Source organism: Mus caroli, unplaced genomic scaffold (genome assembly GCF_978045245.1).
Source record: "Mus caroli unplaced genomic scaffold, Mus_caroli_1 scaffold_2, whole genome shotgun sequence".
NCBI lineage: Eukaryota > Metazoa > Chordata > Mammalia > Rodentia > Muridae > Mus > Mus caroli.
Genome location: NW_028227257.1, coordinates 47,159,492 through 47,180,103, shown reverse-complemented (window position 1 = coordinate 47,180,103; position 20,612 = coordinate 47,159,492). Strand labels below are relative to the sequence as shown.

The 20,612-nt window shown below is 44.8% G+C and overlaps 1 protein-coding gene and 1 non-coding gene across 4 annotated transcripts in view; both read left to right on the top strand.

Annotated features, from left to right (window-relative positions):
• The window catches only part of Shld1 (shieldin complex subunit 1), a 131,597-nt gene that overhangs the window by 86,643 nt on the left and 24,342 nt on the right, over positions 1–20,612 (top strand). The gene's annotated exons all lie outside the window — the stretch shown is intronic.
• LOC115030422 (U6 spliceosomal RNA) lies at positions 7,743–7,845 on the top strand. The gene has a single exon (XR_003836027.1). It is a non-coding gene; the product is annotated as a U6 spliceosomal RNA (small nuclear RNA).

Genomic DNA, 20,612 nt, shown 5'->3' with positions numbered 1-20,612 from the left:
CTCCCTAGATAGTTCAAGCTGGCCTTAAATTCACTGCAATCTCCCTGCTTCAGGCCTGCCCCCAAGCACTGGGATTACAGGTGGGAGCCACAACGCCTGGCAGCTTTGTGTGTGCATGTGTTTTGGGTTTGGTTTATTTTGTTATATATATGTGTGTGTGTGTATAAAACAAAAATTCATATATGTATATATGATTTTTTCTACCTGAATGTATATACACTATGTGTGTGCCTAGTGCCCTCAGAGGACAGAGAAGGGTATTGGATTCCCTATAACTGGAGTTAGAGATGGTTGTGAGCTATTCTCTGAGCCCTGGAAACCAAACTCAGGCAAGAGCAGCCAGTGCTCTTAACCACTGAGCCAGCTCTAGTCCCACAGCAGTTTTTAATAATAATGTTTTACTTCTTTCTTTTAAAAAATAGAAATAAAAGTAAAGATTTCAGCAAAATATAATATCAAACATAAGGCCAGATATGGTGGCAATGTATATAATCCCAGCCCCCGTAGCCACAGGGGATTGCACAAGTTCAAAGCCAGCTAGTCTGCATATACATAGCAAGTTCTGTGTGAAATGTATGAAATCATTCGGATTTACACAAAGCATCTCCTATAAAGCGTCTCTGTGAGCAACTTTGTAAGTCCTTTCAGCTGCATCGCTGCACCTGTGAGTGTATTCATCCAAACAAATACATCCAGGTACCTGAGCGTTTAGATGCACGGACAGCAAGCACATCAGGTTTGAAAAGCACATGGGGGTAGCCCTGAGGTGTGCTCGGCGGGAGGGTGAGTGTGAGTACTGCCAGGAAGAGAGGGTTCCCATGACGCTACCACGTGCTTCTCATTTGCAGGGCATCTTGTCACACTAGTGCATGCAGAGGGCTCCTGTTTCCATGCCACTGCAGAGGTGCTCTGGGGGTCAGGAGAGGTTGGCAGTGGGCACATACAAATGTTCTGTTCAGCTTGTGCCTTAGAGCACCAGACACATATCCTTTACCTGTCTATCATCAAATACTGGGCTAGCTCTGCAGCTGTCCTGGCACTTAAGACTATCTTATACGTTGAATCTGGACATCTAGCTCCAAGCAGGTCCAACTTAATGAAAGATTGCTTCAGCCGCTATTGCCTTCAGCAGGAGTCAGTCAGCATCAGTTCATTTGCACACATTGTAACACTGAGCTCTGATGCACACACAAAGCAGAAGGGCGCTGTAAAGGGCCTATTCTCCTCTAATTAAAGACCTAGAAATCAGAGCTTAGAGAAATGCCCCAGCCCGTGGTTTCTGTGACAGTTTAGGGACAAAGGTCTTCATAGTTCCCCTTACTCTCAGAGTGTGTTCCTCCTGTGATCTCAGCAGGTCACAGGACAGGGGAGTGGAGGCCTGACCTAACCACATAGAAATCATGTGCTCTCTGTCCTAGTTACTGTCTCTGTGCTATGATAAACACCAGGACTGAAAACAGCCTGGAGAGGAAAGGGGTTGTTTCATCTCCTGGGTTTGTTACAACTTCCAAGTCACACTGCACCTCTAAGGGAGTCAGGGCAGGCACTAAAGGCAAGAGCAGAAGCAGAGGCCATGGAGGAGTGCGGCTCACTGGCTTGCTCCTCATGGCTTGCTCAGCCTGCTTGCTCTCTTATGCCTTCCAGGGCTACTTGCCAAGGGGTGGCATTCCATGTAATGGTGGAGACCATCCCACATCAGTCATTAACAAGAACTACCACATAATCATAAATCAAGAAACTGTCTCACAGGCTTGCCCATAGGTATATCTGAGGGAGGCGTTTTCTCATGAAATTTACCTCTTCCCGGATGACCCTGGCATGTGTCCAGCTGACACAAACTGACTAGAACACTCTTTTTAAAGGCTTCTTGTCACAAACTGAAGTGTCAAAAATTGGACAAAAGCCGTTGTAAGTTCCTCCTGCAAACAATCTTCTCTGACATTGAGGGTACTGATGCTGAGCTGGTATCTCTGACATTGAGGGTACTGATGCTGAGCTGGTATCTCTGACACTGAGGGTACTGATGCTGAGTTGTTATCTCTGACATTGAGGGTACTGATGCTGAGCTGATATCTCTGACACTGAGGGTACTGATGCTGAGCTGATATCTCTGACATTGAGGGTACTGATGCTGAGCTGATATCTCACTAGCAATAGAATAACTGATAAATGGATTATGTCTGGGAGCTTGCATTAAATTCTCTTGCCTCCCTTTGTCTGTGCCCATGGTAGATGATTCTCCCCCATACTTTTCTCATCTGTAGAATGATACTGATGCTTACATAGCTGCTATGAGGATTAAGTGAGATAATGCACAGCTAACCTGTTTTTTTTTTTTTTAATTTAAAGATCTATATAGAGTACTGTAATATTTTTATTTTCAAAGGAAACATCACTCTCCTCACAAACCTATCACTATTTCTGGAAGAATTTATATTTGCATATCTAAAATTAAAAAAGCCCAAAATAAAAATCAGCCTTCTGTAGTCCCCGCTTTTCTCTCTTGGTGCTGGCTGGTAAGCACCTGTCTACAGGCCAGCGCCTGGAGGGGTTCTGAGGGAGCCAGCATATTGAGCTGCTGGAGGGGTTCTGAGGGAGCCAGCATATTGAGCTGCTGGAGGGCTTCTGAGGAAGCGAGAGTATTGAGCTGCTTCTTGTCCTGGTTGCTTATTAGCAAAGGCGGAGGTTGTAATATTGATAACTGTTGCTCAGAGTCAATGCATACAGTTGAGTCTAGAAGTCTTTGAACAGTCAGTGTTGAGTGGACTCTGGAAGACAGCCAAGGCTATCCCTCCCTCCCACCCCCAAGGGCTTTCTATAAAGTTTTATGGGTCATTTTGTTAGATCTGAAATACTCAGTAACATGGTCTCCCTGCTTTATAAAACTGGCTACTGGGCTAGTGAGCTTTGGCTTTGTGTGTGAATTACTATCACTGGACAGTATTTCTTGCTAATGTACTGAGTTCTTTTCATATTATATTAGAGCTTGTACCTGACCCCTGATGACTGGGTTTCTTTTTTTTTTCTTTTTTTTTTTTTTTTTTTTTTGGTTTTTCGAGACAGGGTTTTTCTGTATAGCCCTGGCTGTCCTGGAACTCACTTTGTAGACCAGGCTCTTTTTTTTTTCTTAAGATTTATTTATCATATATATATATATATATATATATATATATATATATATATATATATGAGTACAGTGTAGCTGCCCTCAGACACAGCAGAAGAGGACATCAGATCCCATAACAGATGGTTGTGAGTCACCATGTGGTTGCTGGGAATTGAACTCAGGACCTCTGGAAGAGCAGTCAGCGTTCTTAATCGCTGAGCCATCTCTCCAGACCATGACTGGGTTTCTCACAGTGTAGTAAATGTTCATCCAGTTGTTAAGAAATGCTACTGTGAAGCCAGGCATGGTGGCACACACCTTTAATCCCAGCACTTGGGAGGCAGAGGCAGGTGGATTTCTGAGTTCGAGTCCAGCCTGGTCTACAGAGTGAGTTCCAGGACAGCTAGAGCTACACAGAGAAACTCTGTCTCGAAGGAAAAAAAAAAAGAAAAGAAAAGAAAAGAAAGAAAAAAGAAAGAGAAAGAAAAGAAATGCTATTGTGTATCGATGAGGTTTCAGGTTCTGTACACGGCACAGGGGAGATAGTGGATAAAATAAGAATTCAAGCCATCCCAGGCAGGAGCTTTTCAGATTCTACATGGAAGAGGGAGATAGATAATTAAACAAAGATGTGTATCAGATGTGTTATGAGGAAAAGAAAAGCAGAATTAGAGGTAGGAAGACCAATCCATAAACAGTATTAGAGATGGGGGATCAGTTCATAAACAGCATTAGAGATGGGAGGGGACCAATTCTTTTGCTTATCAAGTGAGTTCTGAGACTAAGATGCCAGTTTTCTGTGTAAAAGTAGAAAGTACGTGCACGTGGCCACTGATCTCCTGGGACTGGAGTTAGAGATGGTTGTGCTGTGGGTGCTGGAAACTGAACACTGCTCCTCAGCTGGAACAGCAAGTGCTCATCACTGCTGAGCCACCCTCCAGCCCGGGAATGTGTATCCATAGGAGGAACAACAGTAGGAACTAACCGGTATCCCCAGAGCTCCCTATCCACCAACCAATGAAAACACATGGTGGGACTCGTGGCTCTAGCTGCATAAGAGCAGCGTATGGCCTAATGGGTCATCAATGGGAGGAGAGGCCCTTTGGTCCTGTGAACAAGGTTCTATGCCCCAGTATAGGGGAATGCCAGGGCCAGGAAGCGGGAGTGGGTGGGTTGAGGAGCAGGGGGAGGGGGAGGGGATAGGGGGTTTTCGGAGGAAAAGGGATAACATTTGAAATGTAAATAAACAAAATATCTAATGAGAGAGAGAGAGAGAGAGAGAGAGAGAGAGAGAATATGAATGAATAGAGCAAGGGGTCGGGGTGGGGGGTGGGGCTTCCAAATAGGGAAATAGGTCAATTCTTTTTTTTTTTTTTTAAAGATTTATTTATTTATTATATGTAAGTACACTGTAGCTGTCTTCAGACACACCAGAAGAGGGAGTCAGATCTCATTACAGATGGTTGTGAGCCACCATGTGGTTGCTGGGATTTGAACTCTGGACCTTTGGAAGAGCAATCGGGTGCTCTTACCCACTGAGCCATCTCACCAGCCCCAATAGGTCAATTCTTATACCAGAAGGTAATGCTCCATGCTTAATCCTCACATGGAAATAAATGAGAAGCACATTTCTTCAGAAAAAAAGAGACAAGGTGTCACGTAGCCAAGCCTGACCTCGAAATTGCTCTGTAGCCTAAGGACAATGTATTGTCTCATGTAATCTTCCCCCTCTTCCAAAGAGGACCCTCGTGTCAGTATCTTACAGATCAGGAAACAGAGGGTTCAGAGGCAAAGCTTTCTCTGCGGAGACCCAGACAGAGCGCGACAGAGCAACAGAGCGTCCTCTGAACCGGCCACAGAACACAGCTGTGCGCCTGCGTACTGCGCACCAGTTCCTGCGCTCTCGGCTCCTGAATTGATCTGTCATCCATGCGTTCTTTTCCTAAAGCAGCACCCCTCCCTGACAGGAGCTCTCTTATTTTCTCCCAGTTTTAAAGTCTATACACACCAATTTTAAAGCAAACTTATTCTGATTATAGAAGAAGTTGACGATATTGAAGGTGATTCTTTGCAAACCCAGTTTTGCTTAACCATAGTGTCCATCTTGGTCATCACTTTGACCTCACGGAGTATGGTAAGCATCCAGTGAGCCCCTTCTTGACCTCGGATGCCTTAGGAACTATAGCGCTGTTTAAACCCTTGTGGTTATGCCTGAAAAGTGACAGAAAGTAGCGAATGTGAGATGAGGGTTTATGAGGTTTTGTGTAGCTGAAGCTAGTAATGCTCTCTTTGTAAAGTGTTTGCACAGGCTCTGTGACTTTTAAAAGTCAGAATTTAGGCTGGGTTTGGTGGCATACGCTTTTAATCCCAGTACTTAGGAGGCAGAGGCAGGCGAGTCTCTGTATAAATTCAAGGCCAGCCGGGTCTACATAGAGAAACCCTATCTTAAAAAATAATAATAATTTTTTAAACCCAAATTTAATAAAAAAAAAAAACAAAAACACCAGAAAGCCACAAACTAAAGATGTTGGGGCGAGTCCATGTAAGCACATGTTAAGGATAGATCATGTTAAGTTTTATAGACTTGGCAGCTTTTGCTATGCAAAGCCATTCAACGGGTATTTTTTGACTGGCCCACTGGGCAAACTCAGTGTCTTCATTTAGCTGACGTTAGTGAGCACTTATGCCAGGCCCTGTGCTGTCTCCCGAGAATGAAGTCTAAGGTAAAGGCAGCCTTTCCCATTTGGGAGATGAATAATAAAACAGATAATAAAAATATTCATAATAAAAGCTATTTTTACTTGAAAAGAATTTTAAAAGCAAAATGAAAAAAAAAAAAAAACATGAGCAAGTTTATAAAATAAAGCGTGGAGAATTTTATGTGATAGTGACCTGATGGCTGTACAAGCTTAGCACAAGCTTACTTCTGTCACCTTTGGTCTGATGGCTTAGCCTGCAGGCTCCACCTTCTCACAGCAGAAGCTCCACTCCAATCAGCTTTAGCCTTGTCTTCCTTTCATCTCCAGGGGTAATTTGGACAAAGAGCCTAGTGAGGGAGAAGCCAGCCTGGTGTGCTGCTGAGGTGCGGGATGATGTCATAGCTATTTATAGTCTTTTGAAAAACCTTTCACCGTCTGAGTTCCATCCGCTGAGGAAATTGATTGTGGATCTATCTACCCATTGTATACGTACTAATTATGAGGCTTTAAAAGCTGTATGGAAATCTGTGATTGACATTGCTATCTAGCCTGTAAAGTACAGTTTAGTGAAGATTTTTGTAGTGTACTCAGGGTGGAGAACTAGGGAGTTTGGCTACCCACGGGGAGTAATAAGAAATTACCCCAAACCAAACTGACGACAGTGACACGTGTTGATCGCCTCCCAGTTTTGGAGGAAAGAAACCCAGGAGGGCTTAGCTTAGCTTAGCCAGGTGCTTTTCTGCCTCAGCGGTGAAGTTGAAGCCTAGGCAGAGGTGGAGAGCCTGCTTCTGAGAGGCTCAAATCTCTGGTTCTTCTCCAGAAACCCCTTTCTTGGGCATCAGAGTGTTCTCAAAATAAGACAGAGAGGGAGAGGGACAGGGACAGAGAGAGAATATGAGCATGTGCACCGGGGCATCACTTCTGCCATATTGTGTAAGCCATATATAGACCAACACTGACAGTGCACCATGGAAGAGAAATTCCCAGGGCAGGGACAGCAACAACAGACATGGGGTCATCAGTTGCTATGGGGAAGCTGCAGTTCCCATCCTCAGAGTCCCGCAGCCTGCCAAGCCAGAGGCATGCAAGTGGAGGTGCCTGACCCCACTGCTACTGATCTCTGTAGATGTGGCCACTCGTTCTCTTTCAAGGCTGCTAAGTTGCTATGTATGACCTGACCAGGTCTCAGGCTGTGGGCCTGGCTGCCCGCTGGGCTTTGGCGCCCCCTCCTGTCCAAATCTGAGGCTGGCTGTTGTCAGTTAAGGAGGCCATGCTATCTGCTTCCTAGGGTTCTGATTCCTCCTCAATTTACTGAGAAAAAAGCAGCAGCTTTCTGCTCCCCTGCCACCTGGCCCATCTGCCTCCAGCCCTCACAGTGAGTGCTCTCTGCTCTTGTCACACAGTCCTCTGCCTCCTTATCACCAGCATCGCACCTCAGTTCCCTCCTCAGCCCCTATCGGTTGACTCAAGGGTTGTGATCGTTTTTTTTTTGTTTTGCTTTTGAGTCTTAGATATCCCTGGCTGGCCTCGAATCCTCCTTCTTTTTAATGTTTACTTTTTTGTATTTGGAGGTTTTCTGCATGTACCTCTCCACCCACAGTGGCCAGAAGAGGCATTGGAGTCCCCACGGCTGAGGTTAGAGACAGTTATAAGCTACCCAGTGTGGGTTTTGTGAGCATAGGACCTCTGGGAGAGCAGTCTGTGCTCCTAACTGCTCAGCATCTCCCCAGCCCCGAGTTTTCACATTTGTGTGTTTTCATATTTCTTACCAAAAACCTGCAATCTAATTTTTTTGAACTTACCATACATAATGATGTGTGTGTGTTCCAAAGACAGCTTAGGAAAGTCTCTTCTAACCTCGCACTGTGTGGGTTTTGATGCCAGGTCATCAGGCTGGCTGCAGGTTTCCCAGGCTGGCTCACTAGCTAAGTTAGTGTGTGCTTTGGTATCACCTATACTAAAATTGGAGCAATACAGAGAAGATTAGGATGGCCCCTCTGCAAGGATGACGTGCACAGTGATGGAACAGTCCATACTTTAAATAATATGAAAGTTATTGCTTCACTTTAATGCTGTATTAATTTTTGTACCTTTTGAAATTTTCCGTTTCAAAAATATCTCATCTGGTAAGATAATACTCACCCTGTAGTACAGACGTTGTCAGCACGGGGGCCCTTTGCCAAGCGCAGCGTTGCCACTGCCTGCCACGATCCCTGTGTGTCTCCATGTCAGGAGCATGTTTACCGTGGTGCCACTAAACAGTAGAGTTATTTGGGCGGCATTTAAAGACATTTCCTCTGAAATGCATACATACCTAAAGAGCCATAAGCATAATTATTTTATCTTACCCCACTTCAGTGTGCACGGGGAGATTTCTAGTCATGTGCAAGTAGGAGCACTTCCCCTGGGTCCCCTGGGTTCACGCTCCGGAGACTCGCTTATTTGGGAGAGAAGACGCTGCAGTACCAAATGGTGCCTCGTTCCCAAGTTTGAGAGATTGGAAATGTAGACAATGTGCTGTATGCCAGGTCTCAGAAATAGAATTGGGGTCATCCAGTTTCCATTCTGAGCTGGAGAACCAGGAGGTTCTGGAGCAGTCTACCCAATATGGTACCACCAGTTATATAAGGCCAGCTATCTCTAACATCCATGGCCCTAAGTCGCGGTGACCACATTTCACAGATCTATTAGGTGACTCATGAAGGACATTCCCATCACGGAAAGGCCTGTTTTAAATAAAGGGAGCAGGAATGAACTTTTCTAACAGCCTAACAGCTTTCATAAGACTGTAACTAGTCTATTCTCCCTATTCGATGGATATAAAATGTAAGAATAAAAGCACATCCTTTTAAGAGCATTTTTAAGTTCATAGCACAGAGATTTCCCATCTACATCCTATCTCACACATGCACAGTTCTCTCCACCACAGAGACATGCTGATTGCTGTCAGAAAAGAGCGTAGGTCGCAGGTGTGTTCACCAGGGGTGGTACAACCTCTGGACTTGGACACATGTAGACTTATTTCTATTGACCACTGTGTTATTATGTTGGTTAGCTTTCTCGTTACTGTGACAAAATATTCATTTAAAAAAAAAAAGAAAAAGTAAATGAGGAAGGGTTTATCGTGGCTCCTGATCTGTGAGGTTTCTGTCATGGTTTCTTGGACCCATGGGCTTGGTTAGATTCTCTGAAAGCAGGTCACCATGGGGAAGGCTGATCCTCCAGAGAATGGGGGTGGAGCAGAGAGAGGAGAGCTGGGGGCGAGGACAACCTTCCAAGGCCAGTGACTCCCCCTAGGAACTGTTTCTCCCAACTAAGTCTCACCCTGAGTACCCACAACCATCCTGGACTAGCAGTGGAGGACCAGGCCTTTAGACAACGGTGCCTCAGGGGTACTTCACATCAAAGCACAGCCAAGGGCTGGTGAGATGGCTCAGTGGGTAAGAGCACCCGACTGCTCTTCCGAAGGTCCAAAGTTCAAATCCCAGCAACCACATGGTGGCTCACAACCATCCGTAATGAGATCTGATGCCCTCTTCTGGTGCATCTGAAGACAGTTACAGTGTACTTACATATAATAAAAAAACAAAAAAAAACAAACAAAAAAAAAAACAAAAAACCCACAGCCAAGTCATACAGAATAGCTTTATGGCCTTGAAAATCATTCCTCTGACAATTCACCCTTCCTGTCCTCTCCCTCAACTTCAGCCTCTCGAAACCATTGCTTGTTACTGTTCCCATAGTTTGTCTTTTTTCTAGAATGTACATTCAGAGAAATAGTAGATTAAAAAATTGAATGTGTATATTCATGTATGTGGATGAGTATGTATATACCTCTGTGCAGAAGTATGTGGACACATTAGGCAGCCGTAGACAAGCTTCTTAGAAACATTGTCCAAGTCCTTTGAGATGGGGTCTCTCATTGGCCTGGAGCTTACTTATCTAGGCTAAGTTGGCTGGCCAGTGAGCCCCAGAAATCCTCCTGTCTCAATCTTCCTGGCACTGGGATTACAAGTGTGTACTGATGCCCAGCATCTCGGAATGAGTTCAGGGGATTATAATTAAGTCCTCATGACTGCAGGGCAAGCCAGTGCTGACTGAATTGTCTCCCCAGCACTGTTAGTAGATTCTGAGCTGTCAATTGCAAGCTTTTCTAGATGACATGTTTTATTGTTCCTTGATAAATATGCAGTTTGAATGAGAATGGTCCCCGTAGACCTGTATGGTTTCCAGTTAGTGGACCTGTTGGAAAGGATTAGGAGGTGTGTCCCTGTTGGGGGAGGAGGGGTGGGTTTTGAGCCCATGCCCAGCAGGTCTCTCACTAATTCTGTCTGCAACTTGTGGATCAGATGTGAGCTCTCAGGTAATGCTTCAGTGCCAGGATTGCCCATGTTCCCTGCCATTCTGATCGTGGACTAACCCTTGAAACTGTGTGTTCCCAAGCTCCCAGTGAACCCCTTGGTCACGGTGCTTTTTCACAGCAATGGAACAGTAACTAAGACATTACATTTTCTAGGAATAGGATTTAAATATTGTACTTCAGTGTGTGTATGTGTGTGTATGCTTGAATCAATGTCATGTATATGAAAGTATTCACAGAGGCCAGAAGAAGGTGTCAGCTCCCCTGTAGCTAGAGTTACAAGCGGTTGTGAGCTGTTCAATATGGGTGCTTGGAACAGGTCTCTGGCCCTCTGAAGAGCAACAAATGTTCTTAACCACTGAGCCATCCCTCCAGTACATACTATCCCAGTTTTTTGGGGGTTTTTTTGTTTATTTTAAAGCAGAGAGTAGAATTTTTTTCCTTGACTGTGTAAACCTCCTAGGCAAGTGGTCAGGTCAGCAAGGGGGCTTTCCTCCAAACCGCCCCTTGGGAACCCAGGTTCCTTCCATCACATGGCTCCTGGGCCTTGTCATTATTCAAGAAATCAAAACAACAAAGATCATGAAGAAGTGGGCAAGATATCTTCAATGGGCCACGGCTTTCAGGAGCACATGTCATCTCTGATCACATTCCAGAGGAGAAGACGTGGTGAGGGGGCATCCTTGGCTGGAAATATTGTCTAGCTGTTTGTTAAAGGACACATGGTAGAATGTGTCTAAGGAAACTATCTCAGAACTAGTGCTTGTGGTAGAAAGAGCAAGATATAAATATCTCCTATCCTTTCCACCAGCCATAACTGGTGACCCACCCGGCAAACTGAGCTGCCTAGTACAGTCAGTGTGGAACAACAGGCTGAGAAGCAGACTTCCTGGATGCCCTCCTTGCCATCAGAAAACAAAGCTCTCTTTTTTTCATTTGTTTGTTTGTTTGTTTGTTTATTCATTTATTTTTTAGGCAGGGTTTCACTCTGTAGCATGGCTGTCCTGGAACTCACTATGTAGATCAGACTGGCTCAGAACTCACAGAGATCAGCCTGTCTCTGCTGCTCAAAAGCCAGGATTAAAGCATGAGCCGCCACCCTAGCCAAGGTTGCATTTTAAAGCGGGGAACTTTCGGAACAATGTAGCAGCAAAATGTCTAGTTTTCTGTGAGCTGCTACATGGTGCTGGATCTGAACTCCAGCCCTCAGAGGTGAGGAGGAACCACTCTTAGCTGCTGTGCCTCTCTCCTGACCTGCAAACGCCCAGTTTTCAACCATCGGCATTAAGGTTTGCTTTCTCTGGCTTATTTTGGGATCCTAAAATGTCACTGGCCTTTCTGGACCCTTGCATTGATACTGCTTTTTCAGACCTGCAGTGATTTGATTCTTGTGGATTGTGTAGATGGCGCTGTAATCACTGAAGACCTTAGCCTTCCTTGCAAATCACAAGATGGATTGCCTAAATCATTGCCTTGGAAAATACCACATTGATTCCCTCCTTGTCTTGCACCTAAAGAAGGCATATTCCTTTGAAACAAATGAAAATGTGTGTACCTGTTTTTCGGGGCTCCTGTTAAAGTGCACGCATGGGTCATCACTGACTGACAAGTGTAACCTGCCAGCTGCCCTCTTACACAGAAAAGCTGAGTGGTCTTGTAGTCATGGTAACCTGCCTTTGCTAGTGAGTGAACAAAGCAGAATGGACCATTCCCCCCAGTCCTGTCTTCTGTGCCTGGGACACAGCACGAGGGCATTTCAGGAGACAGCACCGTTAGGTCAGGCCATCAGTGCAGCCAGCACTGTTATCTCATGCTCTCTCGGAGGCCAAGGCCCCTGACGATGCTTCTAAGAGTTCATCACTAGATTCCTCATTACCGTCTTGGCTGAGCTGGCACATTTGGCAGCCCATGGTGCAAATGAGAAAGATATAGGTCTGACCAGGGAGCATTTTCCCTTCCTGTCTTTCTCCTTAAGGAGAGGAAGTGCTTGCTGGGGAAGTTATTTCTGATATTAATAGGCATATTGGCTGGGCTCAAAGACTGCCTGAGTTAAGATGGCATGATGCCATTTAAAACAAGTAGCGGGATGTACCCTGGGGCTGTTACATCACATGCAGTCCTCATTTAACAGAGTGCTGTTTCCATGATCTTATCTTTGCAGGAGACCGTAAACAAATTGCTAATTAGCCTTCCAGAAATTTGCATAGAGAGCACTGGCTGTTATTAAGTGGGGACTTTCTGCACCCTTAGGACTTGAAGGGGCACCCAGAGCAAGCCCAGGACTAGAGGAAAGAAGACTACTCAGGCCTGGGGACACCTGGGAGGGTGAGGAAGGAGGCCAGCCACCTGCTGGCAGCAAGGAGGATTTCCTGTGCTGTTTGTGGCTGTGAACTGGCTACAGGTTACTTTCTCTTGCTGTCTAGGTTATTCTTTCTGATCGGCTTGTTCGCCTGTGGTCCAGCCCTTTATTATTTGTGGCTAGTGACACAATTCAACTCTTCACTGTTGACCTACTACAGAAAGACATACCCAGCGTTATCGACAGCCTCAGCTCTCCTCTCCTATGTTAGATAGCTATTTTTAATGTTTCTCTTTAAAAATATTATCTATTTATTTTTATTTATACGAGTACACTGTAGGCTGTGAGCCACCATGTGGTTGGTGGGAATTGAACTCAGGACCTCTGGAAGAGCAGTCACTGCTCTTAACTGCTCAGTCATCTCTCCAACCCCTTTTAATGTTTCTTAATGTTGTGAATTTCCTTAGGAACATAACCATGGTTTTATACCAGAGCTAATCCTTTGCTTCTCTGTCTGTTTGGACAGAGGATTTCATGTCGCTGAGGCTGGCCTTGAACACTGTGTGTAGCTAAGAATGACTTTGAGCCCTCTGTCCTCCTGTCTCCAGCAGTTTACTTGGCTATGGTCGTTAGTTGAACATGGCTACTACTCAGCTGCCTGTGTACAGTTATTTCTTGTCTCTGAGGTGGGCTTTGTATAGGATAGCAAGATTCTCCCAGGTGAATTCACTTTAACAGTCTGCACAGATAACAAGCAGCCAGATTGTTTTGGGGAAACTTGTGTCTCTTCTTCTACAACTCTGCTGTTCTATGGGCTGCTCACCCACCACACCATGACCTCCACACCATGACCTCTGCATCTCCTCACTTTCATCCCAGTTCCTTTCCCAGAATTCCTTACCTTCCTAGTCGAGAGAAATGCTGAAAATAACCAAGCCACCTCATGTGCAGTTCTCCCTGCCTCAGTCAGGTACCATGATAGCCAAATGACTTTTTATGACCTCACTAGGACCTTGCGGGTCCTTCTGGGAACTGCTACCTTAGATCATCCACTTATGGGTAGACAACCACACTTCTCTACATTCTCTTATGGTGCCCAAAAGTTACCTGTGCAGTGGTCTTTCCAAACTTAAAGAAGGTTCATACATAGCAGGCACTCTTCATTAGCTGAGAATGATCACTGTGAACAGTGGAGTCCCGACAATTTTTTTTAATCTCTTACTAACTATATTGTATGTCCTGTGTAAACACGTTATTCTTTGTCTCCCTTCCTAACACCCACATTTGATTTCTACATCTTTCCAGAAGGCGTGGGGCAGAGGCCATTTTCATGTTGCTCATCGTGGAATCTCCAGGTCTTAGAACAGCATATGGAACATAACAACTCATTCATAAGTATTTTCATTGATATTTCTTGTCTTTTAAAAAAGTATTTTCTTGGGCTGGAGAGATGGCTCAGCAGTTAAGAGCACCAACTGCTCTTCCAGAGGCCCTGAGTTCAATCCCCACCAACCACATGGTGGCTCACAACCATCTGTAATGGAATCTGATGCCCTCTTCTGGTGTGTCTGAAGAGAGCAATGGTGTACTCATATATATATATATATATATATATATATATATATATATATATATATATGTATGTATATAAATAAATAATAAATCTCTTTTTAAAATATTTTCTTTATTGTGTGTGTATATGTTTGTCTTTGTGTGTGTGTGTCTGTGTATATGTATGTGTGTGTGTGCATGTATGTGTGTTCTGTGACACACGTGTGGAGGTCAAAGGACACCTTTTGGAGTTGGTCCTCTCTTTTCACCTTTCTGTGGGTTCCAGGGATTGAACTCAGGTCACCAGGTTTCCCAAGAAGCACCTATACCCACAGAGCCACCACCAGTCAGCATCTGTCTACTGTAATTAGTTTCTTTTTTGAGACAGGGTTTTTCTGGGTAGCTCTGGCTGTCCTGATATTCACTCTGTAGATGGGGCTAGCCTTGAACTCAGAGATTCAACTGTCTCTGCCTCCCAAGTGCTGGAACTAAAGGCATGTGCCACCGTGCCCAGCTTTATTTGTAGTTTGTTAATTTGTGATGCTAAGCAAAGTATATTCTGTTATAATTTGGACCACATCAAGCCTATGTACTAATTTTGAATATATGCAAATAGGCTTTACATCTTATTGAGAATTGACATCATTTTATATTACTTACTATTGTAACAGGTTTTATTATTAATGACAGGCAATTCCTTTTAAAGGTCACACATGATGTTTAATAACCTGAAAAAAAATTGCCTTTGGAAACAGGAAACAGCAACATATCCTTGGAACCTCAATTTATTTAAGCTCTGCATGGCCCAATAATCTTTTCATCTGTCATTTCCTCCCCAGGTCTCATATTCTGGGAAAGGCCTCTGGGAAGGAAATTGAACATGCACTTTAAGATAACAGAGCCCTGTGAGGCTCATAAACTGAGCATACTAGGAAAAGATACCGATCAAATAGAAAAGCAGCAGGCAATTAACTTGAAGGGACTAAGGAGGATTATATAAAGTGAAAATCTGGAAGAATCAAGTGAGCAGATGGTCCTAATGAACTGGAAGATCAGCTCTGCTGCATCTATGAAAACTAATTGCCTCTTGCCTGCCTGGCCACCTAAGCTGGAACTGTGGCGGTCGGAGCAGACACTGGTTAAAGGCACCATCCTGTCCAATTTCTCTCATTAGCTTACCAGTCAGTGCTTGGGTTTGCGTGGGTCATTTGATTGATTTTGATTTAATTGTGCTTTGTTTTAATTGTGTTTCATTGTGCTGTGTTTTACTCAGCAGCTTGTCTGCTGTAATATGATTTGCTTTTAACTACAGAATTATCTCTTCTGCTCTTCTTGATAAATAGCCTCATCTTCGGGAGGAAAAAACAAGCTTAAGGAATATCTGTGAATATTGTTATTAGTTTTGGCAGCATCTTGCTCTAGCCCAGGCTGACCTGCAACTCAGTAGTCCAAGCTGGTCCTGGACTCCTGGTGGTCTCTGTACCTCAGCTTCCCATGTGCAGGAGCCACCGTGCCCGGCTTGAAGATATTTATTTACTAATTTATTGTTTAGTATGTGTGGCTGTGTGTTGCATGTGGGGCTGAGGTGGGTGTGGGGGTGTGGAGCACGGGGGAACACACACATGACATGCTTGTGGAGGTCAGAGGACAGTTTTTGTGGGGGTCACATCTCCTACTTTCACATAGGCTCCAGAGAATGAAGCCAGGTCTCTCACTAGGCCTTCCGGGTAACACTTTAAAGGTACACACTCTGGTGCTTGCTTTCTTTCTTTTTTTTTGTTTTTAGATTTATTTATTATTATATATAAGTACACTGTAGCTGTCTTAAGACACACCAGAAGAGGGTGTCAGATCTCATTACAGATGGTTGTGAGCCACCATGTGGTTGCTGGGATTTGAACTCCTGACCTTCGGAAGAGCAGTCGGTGCTCTTAACCACTGAGCCATCTCTCCAGCCCCCTACTCTGGTGCTTTCAATCCTATGTGATGAAAGGTTGTATTTGCTCATGTCCTGGCATAAGATGCCATCGTTAAGATGCAGACAGGAGTGCAGACAGACCTTGGTTCACAGAGAACTCCCTCTTGTGTACAGTATCTCCTCCAAAGCTGAGCTTGTGTTGTTCCCTAGAGCAGAGCACTTCTACTACCAGGTGCATCCCTGAAAGGAACATGCCCGCGTCCACTGATGGTCGGCAACACCAATGCTGACGCTAACCAGAAACCACCCAAAGTGACCACAACTGGAATGGACAGTCAGCAGTGGTTCTTCACAGTGTAGGTTCTTCACTGAAAATGTACAGGTTGTCACAGTACGTGTGAATGACTGTCACAATCCAATGATAGGTGAAAGAACCCAGAACCCAAAGAGCGCACTCTGTGTGACTTCCTGTTTATAAGTCAAAAAGACCACAGTCTGGAGCGATTGCTCTGGGTTAAGAGCACCTGCTACTCTTGCAGAGGACCCAAGTTTCTTTCCAAACATTCACATCAAGAGGCTCACAGCCACCTGTGACTCCAGCTCCAGGGACTGAAATGACCTCTTCTGACCTCTACCTCCCCCCTCCTCACGTGGCATACAAATACACACAAGTAAATGAAAATAAAAGTACTTTTGAGAAAGCTGTAGGTGATGGGTGTTAGAATGGCTGTAACTGCTAACGAGACCATAAATAGAAGGTGCAGGATGTAGGCCTGGGCTTCTGGAGTTCCTTACCTCCGAGCTAATTGTTCTAGATGTGTTCAGTTCATGGGAACCAGTAAAGAGCGTGATGACTTTGTATATATGTATCTCATAGTTTAATGGAAAAATTTTAAAAATCAATGTGAAAATGTGACATTTCAGTCATTTAAAGAAGAGCTTGCTTGACTCCAGGTCCTTTGTGCTACGTCACAAGGTAAAGCCATTTCCAGTGGTGGCTCAGTGGCCATTTAATGTTAACTCAGTGGGGTTACAGTGTCTCCAGATGGAACTTTTTGCCTAAACTAAAAGGGGCCATATGACTCTTTGAGAACCCCAAGAATGAATCCAACTCCATTTCTCATTCTCCACCCAAGGTCAGGCATCGTGGGTGTCTGAACTTCTGACAAGTGATTGACTGTTGACTTTGAAGAACTAGGCAGGGGTTCTTTGCTGCCCTTGCTCAATCCTTGCCTGGGCAACACAGTGGTGCTGGCCCAGGTCCTAAGGGGAGTAGGTGAGCTAGCCCCAAGGGCAGAGCTAGAAAGAGCTGGCCCTGCCATTCTGCTGTATTTGAGTAATCCCTTTGAAACCTCTTTGTGTGAGTCAATCAATCAGTCTCCCTCTTTCAAAGCTTTCTGGTTTGCATGCTTATTGTAAAAGAGCAAGAAATATACAAATGCTCAAAAAGGAAAAAACCACCCATAATCTTTCTACACAGCGGGGGAATTCTTGCTCTGTTGTGTTAGGTTTTCTTCTTTTTCAATTCCTATTATACCAGTGCTATGGTCTCTCTCTCTCTCTCTCTCTCTCTCTCTCTCTCTCTCTCCCCTCTCCCTCCTCTCCCTCTGTGTGTGTGTGTTTCCAAAGTAGTTCAGACTAGCCTTAAACTCACAATCTTCTCACTGTTGCCTCCTGAGTTCTGGGATTACAGGCCTGTACATATGCCCAACTCTATTTTCTTTCTTTCTTTCTTTCTTTCTTTCTTTCTTTCTTTCTTTCTTTCTTTCTTTCTTTCTTTCTTTCTTCCTTCCTTCCTTCCTTCCTTCCTTCCTTCCTTCCTTCTTTCTTTCTTTCTTTCCTTCTTTCTTTCTTTTTTAGATTTTATTTATTTACTATATATAAGTACACTGTAGCTGTTTTCAGACATACCAGAAAAGGGTGTCAGATCTCATTACAGATGGTTGTGAGCCACCATGTAGTTGCGGGATTTGAACTCAGAATCTCTGGAAGAGTAGCCAGTGCTCTTACCCACTGAGCCATCTCTCCAGCCCCCAACTCTATTTTCTTTTCTTCTTTATCTTCCTCCTCTTCTTCTATTTGTTTGTTTGGGGTTTGTGTGTGTGTGTGTGTGAGGGGTGTTGAGACAGGGTTTCTCTATATAGCCCCGGCTATCCTAGAACTCACTCTATAGGCCAGGCTGACCTCGAAGTCAGAGATCTGCCTGCCTCTGCCTTCCTGGGATTAAAGGTATGAGCCATCACCACCTGGCCCCAACTGTACTTTCTAAAGGCATCTTGAGGAAAGTGGACTCTCTATGTCACCAACCCTATTTTCCTTCTTCCATACACAAGAGGTTCACTAACATTGTAATGCAAGCATTTTGAGTCTTAACATAGTATGATACAGAACTCTAGCTCCTAGCAACTGGGTACATGCTTTTGTTTGTTTGTTTGTTTTTTACTTGTTTGTTTGATTTTTGAGGCAGTGTTTCTCTGTGTAGCCCCAGCTGCCCTGGAACTCACTCTGTAGACCAGGATGACCTCAAATTCAGAGATCCACCTTCCTCTGCTTCCAGAGTGCTGGAATGAAAGGTGTGCGCCACCACTGCCTGGCTGCTTACATTCTTGAGATTACCTTGGCTAGTATCCATTACATTTTCCAAGTTAAAAAAGAAAACGACAGGATTGGCAAGGTAGTTCAGTGGTCCTTGCTGTCAATCCTGAGGACCAAGGTTCGGACTCAGGAGCCCATACGGAGGAAGGAGAGAACCGACTCCCACAAGCTGTACTATGCATCCACACGAGGGTCCTGAAATATGCACACTTCAAAAATAAATAAATAAATAAGTAAATAAATAAGTGAAAAACAGAAGGACTAGTTCTTCAGAACAGGGTGTGCTGCTGCTGCTGCTGCTGCTGCTGCTGCTGCTGCTGCTGCTGCTGCTGCTGCTGTTTCCATTCCTGTCTCCTGTCTTCCTGGAAGCAGCCATGGAGTCAGTAGCTGCATCAGACCTGTACCTTGTTCATTCAGGGAAACCACTGGGCTATAGCCCTCGTCCCATATTGGTGTCTTGTTTGTTAATAGGAGTTTCATTGTGACATTTTCATACATGTATGTCATCATAACTTTCTTGTCTGTCCCTTCCCCCATCTGTCCTCCTTTCCTCTTGTTGGACTACTTCCTCTCCCAAGTGCCACCTTCTGCTATGACGATTTAGACCCTTTCTTCTTCCTTACCTTAGTGGAAGCGTGTATACTGTATACTGCTCTTTGTGTGTGTACACATCTCAACAACTTTCACCTTTTAAAACCTCATCCTTCCTGGTTTCTTGACCTTGGATCTAAAGATTTGCCTTTTTGGATTCTCCCTGGATTTCTGGGTAGTTGTAATGACTGTCATGTTTTTTGGAATCATGGTAGCTGTTGCCATAGTGTGACTAGTGTGGCCTCGCCCAGCTGTCATGGAGTTCCCAACTCGTGTGCTTTCGGGCACACACAACCTACTGTATTTGAACTCTTGTTTTTGCCTCCTAGAAATGGGCTCCTAAACCAATTCTAATTCGGGTCCTTGGGGCTCTTTCCTTGACTCCCTCAGATCTTTCTTTCCAGACCCTTCTCTCTGACTCCTCCTGAAGTGTATGAACAGCCCTAAGGAGCCCATAGCACTGATGGGCTATCTCTCTTGAACCTGAATGGGTGCATTGTGTAGTCTGCTTTGTTCTGGTTTAGGGCAGTGGGATATTGTCACTGTCTCTGCTTAACTGCTTAGCTGTAAGTCACTGTGCATCCTGAACAGAGTCATCTAAATGCCAGGTGGTATGATGCTGTGTGCTTTAGTCCGCATGAGGGAGCAAGGAGTTTCTCAGAAAATGAAGAGGGGAAGTAGCATGCACTGTCACATTTATCATTTCCACTGTGTAGAGCCCTCACCCACTGCCCTGGTCACTGTGCCTACCCTCCCCAAGTCATCCCTTCTTGGAACCCCACCTGAGATATTCCTAGGCACCAAGGAGACAGAACCACAGGGAATATCTGTATGCCATTCCTCCAGCTCTGTAAGCATCATAGTACCTGCTCGAGGGTGTATTTGCAGTCCTGAGGTTGCTACCACACTCTGGTTAGGAAGGCAGTAGATGTCCAGTTTCTCTGAGGCCTCTCCTTCAGGAGCAGTTTCCTGCAGGAAGGAGGCATATAGGGGTCTTTTAGAGTTCTGCCTCTGAGTTTTTCTCTTCAGGTATGTTTTAAAGGCTCTGTGTGTGTGTGTGTGTGTGTGTGTGTGTGTGTGTGTTGGCTAATGTACATGAGTGTGTAGGTATACACAGATGTAGAGACCAGATGAGGCTTTTAAAACCCCCACCACTGCCCACCATATTGCTGCCTTGAGACAGGCTCTTTCAGTGAACATGAGGTTTGCAGACTCGCCGACTCTGCCTACCAACACTCAGGTCACATGGTGGAAAGCCATGCCCAGCAGAAAGGTCAGAAGTTCAAGGCTAGGTTCGACTACATAGCATGTTCACGGCTAACCTGGACTACATGAAACCGTGCCTCAACATATCCAAAAACTAAAAAGCAAAGTCCCTAGAGTTCGCGGGTAGCCAGTCCTTAGTAGCTTTCTCTTCCTCACTCCAGCCCATCCTCCTCTAACCCTGTGGGCAGAAGTCTGCTCCTAAACCAGTTGAATGTGCTCCACAGCGT